The 14,112-nt window shown below is 39.2% G+C and overlaps 1 protein-coding gene across 2 annotated transcripts in view; it reads right to left on the bottom strand.

Annotated features, from left to right (window-relative positions):
- satb2 (SATB homeobox 2) overlaps positions 1-14,112 on the bottom strand; it is a 93,471-nt gene that overhangs the window by 55,390 nt on the left and 23,969 nt on the right. The window lies entirely within an intron of this gene.

Genomic DNA, 14,112 nt, shown 5'->3' with positions numbered 1-14,112 from the left:
AATTCAGAAGTAATTACTTCACATTTATATAATAGCAATAATAAACCTTTATTATGTAAAAGAAAACTGAGAAAACAAGAAAACTGTTGGTCCAACTGACAAAAAAAAAATCAAAAAGTGTAATTCTGAAAAATGGTGATTGTCTTTTTGTATTGTGTAACAAAAAATACATGATTAAAAATGTATTGAATTGAGTTGAATAGATAAATAACAGGTGGTTTCATCATGCAAAATAGATTTTGGATTAAAAATTCAATTAAGTTACTTTATTTTGGGGCTTTGGTAGGACAAAGGGAGTAAACAGAATATTAAGACCACACAAGGGGTTAAAAACATGAATTTTACATTAAAAAGAGGATTTTAAGTCAGTTTAAACTGAAAAACTGAGTCTCCTTTCTTTATTTCTCTCTCTCTGTACCGTGCAGCATCTGCACGTCTGAAAATAAAACCGATGCCAAGTTGGGTGGAAAGGAACGGGTGAGTGAGCAGACAAACACCGGCGCACAGCGGACACATGGCGGCCGTGCAAACACGCACGCTCCCCGCGCGCAGCGTGATGCGTTAATAATTGATCCATCATTCTTGGTCTGCTCTTCAATGGGATCTGCCTCTTTGTGCACTTTTTTTTTTTTTTTGGAAAAGAGAAAAATCATTGTTCCCATTTCCACATTAAAATTCCACCTCCCGGAGACGGGCTTTCATGTGGCCGCTTGGCGGCTTGGCTCATGCCTGCGAGCCCACACTGATGTCTCCCACTCCTCGCATCCACGCTCGTTGCGTGCACACGTGCACGCTCAGCAATCCCGCGCTACAGTTGGGCTGTGTTCGAAACCGCCTACTTCTCCTACTATTCCTACTAGTCATACTTTTTTAAGTTCCCGGATGTACACTAGATGCATACTAGATTCGCCGAAATGTTGAGTATTCATCATGAGGTTACTTGTCACACTCAAACTACCCAAGATGCAACGTAACGTGACGTTGCCCATCGCCATTTGAACGGTCAAATTCAGTTAACGGGACGAGAGCAGTCAAAACGGCATAACCGGAAGTGCGTTGCTCACTGCGGCTAGCTTTACTAGCGGCGAATTCGTGGGAACAAAATTGTAAATAGCCGGTATTTTGTCAGGTTTTCAACACCTTGGGGGTCTAAATGACTACTTTCTCGCCTGAAAATGTTTCAAATGTTGCTAAAGTTTACAGAGTTTATAGCTTAAGCGAAATCAGCTTTTCAGGCCGGCTGATTTCGGCTCGGGCACTGTGTGTAAACGCTCTGCATACTGTCTGATCGATCAGTATGCCGTTTTCAAGTATGTAGTATGTAGTAGGCGGTTTCGAACACAGCCTTGGTCTTAATGGTCGCAGCGGCCTCCATCCACCCCTGGCAAACACTCAGGGAAACCCCGCGCATCTGACTCATCCCTGAAACACGTCTTCATCAGTTTGTCTGTAAATATTTATCATTTCCAAAGCTTAAGCCCTGGATAAATAACCTCAGAGCTCTTTCTCATTGTTTGTGCTTCACATCTCCACGAAACACACAACAAAAGGTTGGATATTGATCCTCGATTGGCTTCCAAGCTGGCTGTGATGTCACAAATCCATCTCAGGGGGGCCACGCCCTAAACTCAGAGAAACTTTCTGCGCTCAGAGGAATATCATAAAGCCGGAGTTTCAGCACAAATATTTCAGCTAGGGCTGGGCAACGATTAAAATGTTTAATCTAATTAATCACACGATTTCCCTGATTAATCGCATTTGTACGCAAAAATCCAAAAATGAATCCAAAAGTAGTGTATAGCTTTTAGCATTTAGCTTTATTTTAAATGTGCTGCCATATGAATGAAAGTGCCATAACATTTGTTGTGCAAACACACTTTTAACATCAGCATCTTTCTGTAGTTTTTATGTAGAAGCCTCGCTCCACTGTCTGTTTCCTTGAATGACTTGCTGCTATCAGTTGTGTGTTTTGCCTTTAAGTGATATTTTAGACTGGAACTACTACGCTGAGAAGACAATTCAACTTGGCAGTGTTTACAGATGACTTTGGTTCTGTCGACTCCGCCGTCTGGAAGAACTTTAAAAGGAAAATGGCCGAGTAAAAGTTCCGTACCCTTCTCCATGTTTGGTGGATCCGCCGATTACTTTCTTTTCCTGTTCCACAGCAGACAGCAGCAGACTTTTACAAAATAAAAGCCTGCGCTAATGCGCGATAAAATATTTATCGGCGTTAAATAATTAACGAGTTAACGCAATAATAACGAGTTAACTCGCCCAGCCCTAATTTCAGCTGATGGGGAGTCTTTAGAAGTCCAGATTCTAAGGGACTCATCAAGGAGAAATTGTGAAACACTTATTCTGTAACTCTTGTTGTTGGGAAACTGTCGCTAACAAGTAGCAGAAGTCTGACCGATGAAGCTCCAGCTGTTGTGGATCTCAGCCTCCTTTGGTGACAACAGTCAGGATTGCCCGGCCTCTGCGGCATCGGTTTTGATCATAAAATTATTTAAAACGCCATCAAACGCCTTCAGTTTCTGGAATATTTTTGCAGCATTTTTAAGGAGCCTAATAATGATCCAGTGCAGATTTAGGAGCTGATTTGACCACAAAGATGCAGACATTGTCTGAATTTCAGTCCAGTAGCTGATGGAGCGGTTTCTCACAGCATCACAGCGAAGGATTTTAACTAGGGCTGGCCGAGTTAACACGTTATTATCGCGTCAACTCGTTAACTATTTAACGCCGATAAATATTTTATCGCGCATTAAAGGTTTTATTATTGTAAAAGTCTGTTGAATGCATCACATTCACACAGTTACAGCAAACACCACGAAGCATGGAGTAATAAAATAAAGATAAACTAGCAGCTAATATCACCGCTACAGGTGCTCCTCGGTCTCTGTGTGAAGCTAACAGAGCTAACCAGCGCTACTTCCTGTTTTACTTGTTTCAACATAAAAGCACGTATTTCAAAATAAATTTAAAAAAAACTCCTGCATTTACAGCCAAGTTGAATTGTCTTCTCAGCGTAGTAGTTCCAGTCTAAAATATCACTTAAAGGCAAAACACACAACTGATAGCAGCAAGTCATTCAAGGAAACAGACAGTGGAGCGAGGCTTCTACATAAAAACTACAGAAAGATGCTGATGTTAAAAGTGTGTTTGCACAACAAATGTTATGGCACTTTCATTCATATGGCAGCACATTTAAAACAAAGCTAAATGCTAAAGGCTATACACTACTTTTGGATTCATTTTTTTGGATTTTGCGTACAAATGCGATTAATCGCGATTAATCAGGGAAATCATGTGATTAATTAGATTAAAATGTTTAATCGTTGCCCAGCCCTGATTTTGAGCAATGAGCCAATGCAGATGGGCTTATGTGCAGTCCTTAAAAAAGAGCCCCCAAAGTGGCGCCACGTGACGATCAATCAATCAATCGATCAATCAATCAATCGATTGGTTGGAGGTTAAACTGAGCAACAACAGGTTTCACCACAGACAGAACGCAGCTCAAAGACCAGTAAAGAAGCATGGGTGAACGGATCAATAGCCACCACGCAGCAAATCTTTGCTCAGATTGTTCCCAGGTGGCAGCAAAACCCCATACCAGGTGGAAATGTTTGATGTTCGGCCACGAATCGGCCCTAATACACACGATCCGCCGCCAGGTTAGAAAGACTAATCAATCGATGTTCTGGCACCAAGAAGCTAAAACGTCTGGAAACCAGATAATCAGAAAACTCAATGAATGAAGGCTCATTACAGGCTTAAAAAACATCCACAAATCGCGTGTGAAAGAGTAAATTTAGCTTTGAATGGACGATGAGGACGTCCATGGCGTACACTCAGACGTCCGCTGAACTCCTGATCCGCAGCGCTGACCCTTCGTGTCCTCTCAGACGTGGCATTCGTTAACCGTTCGCTGTCTAAAGCCGAAAAGTACAGGTCTGCTCCCATCCATTCTATAAAAGATTTCAAACCCTTATAATTCAAATAAACAATATCTTCCAGTTAATTACTGGGCTGAGCTAATTAAAGAAAGGCCGTGGTCCTTTAAATACATCGCTGGGACACAAGAATGCAGGACACAATTCAAACAGGGAGAAAATAGCTGGGACTCTGTGTAATTTTGGTCGTGAACCACAGGGGAAAAATGTATAATTTAAGCCAGAAATTATTCATTTAACATAAACGCTTGTTTTAAAAAACAAAACGTATTCATTTGAGAGAAGCTCGGGAGAAGCCAGTGTGTTTGAGTGCTTTGTCTGTGAAACTGCTGCTCAACACGAGTGCGAATGCACGGCTGCACGGGTTAAATAAAGTTCTCTGAGCTCCGTTTGTGTCGCGCTGCGATGTCCCGTTCAGCGTCGCCTCTGAAGGCCTCTCAGAAAATAAAGTACAGAATTGTACCTTTAGGGGTACGATGGCTCGTCACTGGGGTAGTACCCTCAGAAGGTATAGTTTTGTACCCTTATACTGAAGTAGCCTAACACAGACTGTCTATTGTACACCAGCATGTAGAAAAAAGGTACATATATGTACCTTTTACCACTTGAGTACATATATATGTACCTTTTGGACCCTCAAAAAGGTACATATATGTACATTTTACCACTTGAGTACATACATGTACCTTTTGGACCCTCAAAAAGGTACATATATGCACCTTTTCCCACTTGCGTACATACATGTACCTTTTGGACCCTCAAGAAGGTACATATAGGTACATTTTACCACTTTAGTACATATATGTACCTTTTGGACCCTCAAGAAGGTACATATATGTACCTTTTACCACTTGAGTACATATATGTACCTTTTTGACCCTCAAAAAGGTACATATAAGTACCTTTTACCACTTGAGTACATATATGTACCTTTTACCACTTGAGTACATATATGTACCTTTTGGACCCTCAAGAAGGTACATATATGTACCTTTTACCACTTGAGTACATATATATGTACCTTTTTGACCCTCAAAAAGGTACATATAAGTACCTTTTACCACTTGAGTACATATATGTACCTTTAGGTCCAATAATGAACCCTAGGGGGTACATCGGTATAGATTGTACCTCAGGGGACAGAAAAGGAATCGTACTGTAGCCCTGTTTCTGAGAGTGTAGTTTGGTGCATTGATGTGGACGACGGGGACGGGGCGGCTCGCTGTTTTCCCCCCGCGCCAATCAGACAGACAGAGACCTCCCCCAACCCAAAAACACTCAGGCTGAAAGTGTTGCTAATGGCATTCATCTGCAAAGCGCAGCAAACGCTCCCCATACCGCTCAGAGGGCCGCTTAGGGCCGCTTAGGGCCATCGTGTAGGATAAAGTTTGTTTTCCTTACTCGCTTTAACAGGCTGTTAACTGCAGCGCCCGAGTTTTACAACCACCAGCAGAAACAGCTCCCCAGAAGGATGTTTTTGTTCTCACGTTAAGGACAAGAAAGACGAGATTATAAAACCATCAAGCAGTCAAACCACGAAATGCTCGTTTTAGCCCGAATCCTCAAAACCATCCTCTTCGTGGCCCCAGTTTTAGGGGGTTTTCAGCATGAAATTAATCCATTTGACTGGAGTTTGGGTTTAATTTGTTAGAGTTTCTGCTCAGCAAAGTAGCTGCTGAGAATGGAAACTTGGTTACAGGTAGATCTGAGTTGATAAAGACTTGATTTGGAGGTGAAATAGAGCAGAATCCTGTTGGATTGAGTCAGTTATGTATAGCAAGTTGAAGCTGGGAGACAGATGTTTGATTTGATTCATGTCTGGATGTCAGAAGACTCTCGTTTCTTTTCTCTTTGGACAGTTTTTGAGTGGAATGTTTTTTACATTATGAGATCTTAACTAAGTGGTGGAAATAACAGCCAAAACTGCAAATGAAGCTTTGTCTTGTTAGACTTTTACATTTTACATTTTTGAGGTGGCGATACTGGATTGTTTTAATGGAACTGAACCTTTAACAAACAGCATCTTATTATTTTACCTCGACAAGAATGTTTATGGGCAAACTAAACAGAATTTGACCTAAAATCGAACGACAAAAAGACGAGATTATAAAACCATCAAGCAGTCAAACCACACAATGCTCGTTTCAGCCCGAATCCTCAAAACCACCCTTTTCGTGGCCCCAGTTTTAGGGGGTTTTCAGCATGAAATTCATCCATTTCTAAGTCGCAGTTTTCTGATAATGACTGGATTTTGGGTTTAATTTGTTAGAGTTTCTGCTCAGCAAAGTAGCTGCTGAGAATGGAAACTTGGTTACAGGTAGATCTGAGTTGATAAAGACTTGATTTGGAGGTGAAATAGAGCAGAATCCTGTTGGATTGAGTCAGTTGTGTGTAGCAGGTTGAAGCTGGGAGGGGGTCAGTCTAAAATCTGAGACAGATGTTTAAAAAGACTCTCGTTTCTTTTCTCTTTGGACAGTTTTTGAGTGGAATGTTTTTTACATTATGAGATCTCAACTAAGTGGTGGAAATAACACCCAAAACTGCAAATGAAGCTTCGTCTTAAAATCGAACGATGCGGCACCTTCCCACAGGGTCATGCGGAAGTGTGGATGTTTCCTTGTCGCAGAATTAGCAACGAGGCTGAATAAAACAGGTTGAAAGTCCCGAGTAGAGCAACAAACCTTGTTTCTACTCACTACCACTGCATGGCAGACATGTAATGTTCCAATTACACCCCTGAGTTAATTGATGAGGAAGTGAATAAAGTGAAACCCGGCATCTCTGACGGCCTTTATGTCAAACGTGTGTTTGTATCTAAGATGTCTGGGTGAGAATAAGGGAAAATCAATCAATACGTTTTTGGTTCGGTTAAAATTAGGGCTGAGCGAGATAACTCGTTATCATCGCGTTAACTAGTTATTATCGCATTAACGCGTAAACTATTTAACGGCGCAAAATATTTTTCGCGCATTAGCGCAGATTTTATTACTTATTTTATTTTGTAAAAGTCTGTTTCTCACAGGCTTTTATTTTGTAATAGTTTGTTGCTCACAGGCTTTTATTTTGTAAAAGTCTGCTGCTGTCTGCTGTGGAACAGGAAAAGAAAGTAATCGGCGGATCCACCAAACATGGAGAAGGGTACGGAACTTTTACTCGGCCGTTTTCATTTTAAAGTTCTTCCAGACGGCGGAGTCGACAGAACCAAAGTCATCTGTAAACACTGCCAAGTTGAATTGTCTTCTCAGCGTAGTAGTTCCAGTCTAAAATATCACTTAAAGGCAAAACACACAACTGATAGCAGCAAGTCATTCAAGGAAACAGACAGTGGAGCGAGGCTTCTACATAAAAACTACAGAAAGATGCTGATGTTAAAAGTGTGTTTGCACAACAAATGTTATGGCACTTTCATTCATATGGCAGCACATTTAAAATAAAGCTAAATGCTAAAAGCTATACGCTACTTTTGGATTCATTTTTGGATTCTGCATACAAATGCGATTAATCAGGGAAATCATGAGATTAATTAGATTAAAAACGTTGGCCAGCCCTAGTTAGAATCTTTGCTGATGAGAATTCAGAGGGCGCCAATTCACTGTCGACTGTTTCTCTTTAACTCTGACACCTTTTAAGTTTTATAAAATCTCGTAGTCAAAATTAAACGTTTTCTTTTAGAAAAACCTGCCACTTAAAGGGTTAAACCTATAGAGAATGATAAGAGAAGACTGACAAGCACAGCATTATCAGTAACTATATTAACCCAATTAAGACCTGACTCAGTGTTGGGGTAATAATGCCTTACATAACAACATGTTAAAGTACTCAGATTACTTTTTTGTAGTATGTTTCGTGTCAGTTTTGCAATTCAAATACCCAGTTACTACTTTCTCAAATAAGCAGCATCACTGGAGATGTTTTCTCTCTTCTTCCTCCTTCAGATTATAAACCATACAGCAGGCGTGGTAAAAAGAAACTTAACTAATTACTTTTTAATGGCAGTAATCTTGTAATCTGATTGGTTATTTTAACCTTTACCTGAATAAGGTCATATTCAGAAAAAACTTAATTAAGTTTATGTGCAGTATAATGTTTTTAGCTGCTTTGTACATAACTACAAGGATAACACACATGCTGCTCTACAACACACGTTTTAGGCTGCAGCGTTGCCAGGTTTGCTTATTATGAGCAACATCAGGCTTGTTTTCACAGATCGGGTTGCTTGTTTTTGCCCCAAAGACCTGGCAACATGGACGATGTCAGGATTCAGTGCAGAAGAGAAAGACTATTGTGGGCCACGCTCTGTTTTCTGGGATTTGGATGTAATTAAGATTTAGGATGGGCACAAACATTTCGGCTGAACTAATTATCTGCAACACGCAGACATATTTGAATATTATCATATTAAGAATAAGAACATTGCTGTACTTGTATTGGATTTGAGCTAATTGAATCATATCTGTCCCGTGTTTGTGTGTTTTACCGAGAGGCCAGCGACCGAAAACGAAAGGCAAAGTTTAGATTGAAAGTACCGGGTTGGACAGGAGATGCTCTCTGGCTCTCTTAGATGATAATCATGCTCCTCCAGCCTTCTAACATGGATGTTTTCCCCCTTTTAAAAACAGGGGAACATCTGTCAGGAAGCCCGTTTTCTTTAACCAAAGAAGGCACAATTGTTGATTTTCATCCGTATATTAAAGGGTCATTCCGTCATGAATCGGATCACGAGACTTTCCTGCGAGGGAGCAGACATCAAAAGATAACGAACGAGCTGTTTGATGACATGAGCAGCGTTTTTTAAGATAAAGGGATAGTTCGCCTCTTTTGACATGAAGCTGTATGACATCCCATATCAGCAACATCATTTCTGAACATCTTCTTACCCCCTGCTGCGTCCTGTGAGCAGAGTTCCAGCCTCGTTTTGGTGTTGATGAAGGTAGTCCGGCTAGTTGGCTGGGGTTGAAAAAATACAGCGTTTTGCTTCTCAAAACAATATGTGTAAGAGCGGATCTATGTTAATTGTTGTTTGTCATTGTCGGATTGTGATTGGCGGGTCAGCCTATATATTACATGTATCTTTGGGGGCTCGTCAGGTGTTTCCGGAATAAGAAACAGTTTTTGACCGCTGTGCAGCATCATTTTGTGCTCCGTGCGGATGTAACCATGAGATATGTGATTTAGAGCATGAGATGCAAATTAAATGGAGTTGTTTACATCAAAACTCAAACACAACAGGAATCTTATTCATCCGTCATGGTATGGTCCAAGCGCGTCAACTAGGTTTTAATATCGAAATACCTCAGTGGCTTAAAGCTTTGGCTTAGTTTCTACAAGATGTGTTCAACAGAGTAATACATTTGCATCACAAAATCGTTCTCCAGGAAAAAGTCAGACCTCACGATCGCTTGGCACTATTTTCTCTCCCTTCGTATCACTGCCTGCTGCCGCCTGCCGACAGCCGCGCCTGTTACGGTGTTTGCTGCTCGGTCTGCACAGCAGGCAGTGATACGAAGGGAGAGAAAATAGGGCCAAGAGATTGTGAGCTCTGACTTTTTCCTGGAGAACCATTTTGTGATGCAAATGTATTACTCTGTTGAACGCATATTGTTTTGAGAAGCAAGACGCTTTATTTTTTAAACCCCAGCCAACTAGCCGGACTACCTTCATCAACACCAAAACGAGGCTGGAACTCTGCTCACAGGACGCAGCAGGGGGTAAGAAGATGTTCAGAAATGATGTTGCTACACTGAAAAAAGTGACTTTTTGGTGAAGTAAACTCTATTAGAGTAACCAGAGTCATCATTTCTACCTTATATTTTTAAGATTCAGTAAGAACTCGAGCTTCTTAAGTAAAATTAAACATTTTATTAACGTAATACATGAATTATGGGGGAAGAGTAAGTTTTACTTTGGTTTCCTCATACAATTTAAATGTTTAATAGTTGTATGTACATAAACCTTGAAATACTACATAAACTTTACTCTGAAAGTGTATCGTTAAAATCTACTAAGTTACCTCATAACAGCAAATACTACAGCTATATAAAATGTACTTAAAATTTTGAGTAAAATGATGTTCCTGCCTATGAAAAACAAGTAGACTTTACTTCATTTGTTTAAATAAATATAACTTAAAACTTAGATTATTTAAGTAAATGTCACTTAATATCTTCAAAACTGTTGTGTTTTATAGTAAGTAAAATTTACTTGATATTGCAGCATTCAATCTTACTTAAATCAAAAACTTACAAAAGGGTTTTTTAAGCAAATCTTACGAGTTGTTTATTTCAGTGTAATATGGGATGTCATACAGCTTCAAAAGAGGCGAACTATCCCTTTAAAGCCTAATATCTTTGAGTTGCCTCTGACGCTGGCTGTCAGAGATGAATCTCTCGGTTTCAGGTGGGCTGGCAGACTGATAACAGCTAAAGGCCTTGAGGCAATAAAGGGATTACCCGGGGTAACAAAAACAACACAACAGGTGACGAGTTAAAGGAAAAGCTGAACCTTTGCCCTCCTACAATGCATCCTCTGCAGAGAGATCCCCACATTCAAACTGCTCATAGCATCTCGTGTTTGGATGACTCAAACGTGCACGCCGGGCGCTGCAGGGAGCTTTCGAACGTGTGGGGATCTCCCACCATTTTTCAGTCTATTGCAATAGCTGCGCGGCTCCCGGTTTCTCTGTCGTTGCCGTTTTATACGTCGATGTGAGGCAACGTCTCCAGATGGAATATTCCGCATACTTGAGAAGAAGACAGCAGTAAATGACACTGTCCTGCTGCAATGACTACCATGTGTGCAACAGTAAATTACAGAGTTTTTTCTTTTTCTCCGCTTCATAAACATTCTCACACATACTCCGCGCAGTGTATTTTTGTCTTTGCGGGGACATTCCTGCCCTGCTCTTTGTTGTGTCTTTAATGACTTCTACAGGCTCTGTCTGTGTCTCTGTTGGGTTTTTTGAGGCATTCTTGCGCTTATTGCCACCGTAACAGTGCAGCGCCTACTCTGAACGCACAGCTTCAGATCTGCTCAGATGTCTGCACTGCAAAAAAATAAATCTGAGTAAGAAGAAATATCTCAGATCAAAGGGACATATGCTTATTTTTTGTCCGATAAGATAGTTCTTCTTAGTAAGCAGTTTTTATGTTCGACTGCTTCACTTGTTTGAAGTGTTTCTGTCCTTAATTATCTAAATAAGATATTACAGCTTGTTACTGAGATTTTTATGAGCTGTTTTGAGTAAGTACATGCTTGAAGCTAGAATATCAACAGTTTCCAAGCTGGTTTCAAGAAATATAAGGCCTAGTGCATACCACTATGTCAAGATAATGGCTCTAGCATTTACTTAATTCAAGAATATTTTACAATATATTGAGAAAATAGGCCACGTGTATTTAATTAGAATCAAGAAAAATGTACTTGTTATTAGTTAAACTAGTCTAATTCTAAGGTATTTGTGGGTTAATTGAGATTAGATATTTTTACTTGTTTTGAAAAAACTTGACAAGCCACATTTTTTTGTTCCATTGGCAGATAATTTTGCTATTTTTAAGCAAAATACACCTTGTATCTTGTTTTTGAAAGCTGGCTTTTTGCAGTGTGTGTAGGTGGAGACAGACCTGAGCTGCAGCATCATTTTTTAACACTCTAAAAGCCCTGGACTCTTTGAAACGTTTAATACAGTCTTAAACAAAAAAAAAAAAAGAGTCGTAATGTTTCTCTGAATTTGTCACCGTCCTTGTTGCTAAATGCTCAGCCATCTTCACTCGGGCGTCTTTGGACCGTGTGTCAGAGTTTTTTTTGTTTTATTTTGCTGAATTACCTCCAGTTAGCCCTAATTTCTTCCAGTTCGGGGAAATTCAATTAAATATATGCACTCAACTCGTTTTCTGATTTATTTTCCCCAACAAAAAGCCTATCAGACACATCAGTCTCTCATCTGTTTTCATGAGGTCTATTTATGTTACAGCATTTTATTAAAGGCAGAGCTTTAAAAGCAAGACAAAGTCCTCAGATAATCAGTTAAAACCAAAAAAGTGAGTGAAGAAATAATCTGTTTTAGCTGTGAGTTTTTAGGATAAATATGTAGCTTGAGTGAGCAGCTGGCTTAGCTTATCTTAGCATAAACACTGGAAACATATCGAGCTTGGCTCTGCCACGATGAAAGAAAATCCACTGTCCAGAATTTTGATCGATAAGAATTAAAAGTGCTTCCTCTGAGGTGGATTTTGTTGTCTTTTGGCAGAGCTATAGCTGCTTGCCTAATTTATGCTAAGATAAGCTAAGCTAACAAGCATTTGGTCATATCTTATAGGCAAAAAATATATATATATATATACGTCCAATTCTCAGTAAGATAAATTTGGTTTCCGTATGAGCTACAATTCTGGGACACGTCAAAAATATTAAGGGATTAAGTTAAGCTTCTATTAAACCAAACAAACAAACCTTCCAAAGTAGTTGTTGAAACTTATTATCTTTATTAAAGAGAAAGCTTAAAGTAAGCACTAGACAAGGCAAAGTTTGATATTTCGGGAAATAATCTGTATTTGCTGTGAGTTTTTCTTATGAACATGGTTGAATTTGGCCAGCAGCTTGTTAGCTTAGCATAAATACCAGATGCTTGTAGAAACTACATGCTTGGGAATGTGTAAAAAAAAATCCATTTTCATGTCTTGCACATTAATAAGTAAGAATTAAAACACTTTCAAGTGGTTTTTATTACCTCCAAGGCAGAGCCAGGCTAATGCTTCCCCTCTATTTTGTGGTATTTAATGCTAAGCTAAGCTAACTTGCAGTCGGTTATATCTTGGCTTAATTACTTTCCAGACAAAATAATGACAATAAAATAATAAAAAGTAAGCAATAGCCAGATTAAACGGTTAGATATTTTGGGAATTAAACACTTTTTATGGGTTTCTTTTGCTAAATATGTAGCTAGAACTAGCAGATAAGATGGTTAGCTTAGCATAAAGATTAGAAACGGATGGAAACAAATAGCTTCGCTCCCTGCAAAGTAAAAATCAACTTCCAGGTATATTTGTAAACTAGAATTAGAAGAACTTTTAGGGGGATTTTCTTTCTTCCAGGCAGAGCCAGGCTAGCACTTCCCCTCTATTTTGTGGTATTTAATGCTAGGCTAAGCTAACTTGCCGTTGGTTATATCTCGGCTTAATTACTTTACAGACAAAATAATGACAATCAAATAATAAAAAGTAAGCAATAGCCAGATTAAACGGTTTGATATTTTGGGAAATAATCACTTTTTCTGTTGTTTTCGTTTTGCTAAATATGTAGCTGGAACTAGCAGATAAGATGGTTAGCTTAGCATAAAGATTAGAAACGGATGGAAACAACTAACTTCGCTGTCTGCAAAGTTAAAGAAAATCAACTTCCCGGTATATAAGTAAACTAGAATTAGAAGAACTTTTAGGGGGATTTTCTTTCTTCCAGGCAGAGCCAGTCAAACGCTTCCCCTCTATTTTGTGGTATTTAATGCTAAGCTAAGCTAACTTGCAGTCGGTTATATCTTGGCTTAATTACTTTCCAGACAAAATAATGACAATTAAATAATAAAAAGTTAGCAATAGCCAGATTAAACGGTTCGATATTTTGGGAAATAATCACTTTTTCTGGGTTTCTTTTGCTAAATATGTAGCTGGAACTAGCAGATAAGATGGTTAGCTTAGCATAAAGATTAGAAACGGATGGAAACAACTAACTTCGCTGTCTGCAAAGTTAAAGAAAATCAACTTCCCGGTATATAAGTAAACTAGAATTAGAAGAACTTTTAGGGGGATTTTCTTACTTCCAGGCAGAGCCAGTCAAACGCTTCCCCTCTATTTTGTGGTATTTAATGCTAAGCTAAGCTAACTTGCAGTCGGTTATATATTGGCTTAATTACTTTACAGACAAAATAATGACAATTAAATAATAAAAAGTAAGAAATAGCCAGATTAAACGGTTCGATATTTTGGGAAATAATCACTTTTTCTGTTTTCTTTTTGCTAAATATGTAGCTGGAACTAGCAGATAAGATGGTTAGCTTAGCATAAAGATTAGAAACGGATGGAAACAACCAGCTTCCCGGTATATTAGTAAACTAGAATTAGAAGAACTTTTAGGGGGATTTTCTTACTTCCAGGCAGAGCCAGGCTAA

The sequence above is a fragment of the Odontesthes bonariensis genome, chromosome 12 (genome assembly GCF_027942865.1).
Source record: "Odontesthes bonariensis isolate fOdoBon6 chromosome 12, fOdoBon6.hap1, whole genome shotgun sequence".
In the NCBI taxonomy this organism is placed as follows: domain Eukaryota; kingdom Metazoa; phylum Chordata; class Actinopteri; order Atheriniformes; family Atherinopsidae; genus Odontesthes; species Odontesthes bonariensis.
Note: the sequence above shows the minus strand (reverse complement) of the source record. Positions and strands in the feature narration are given on the sequence as shown.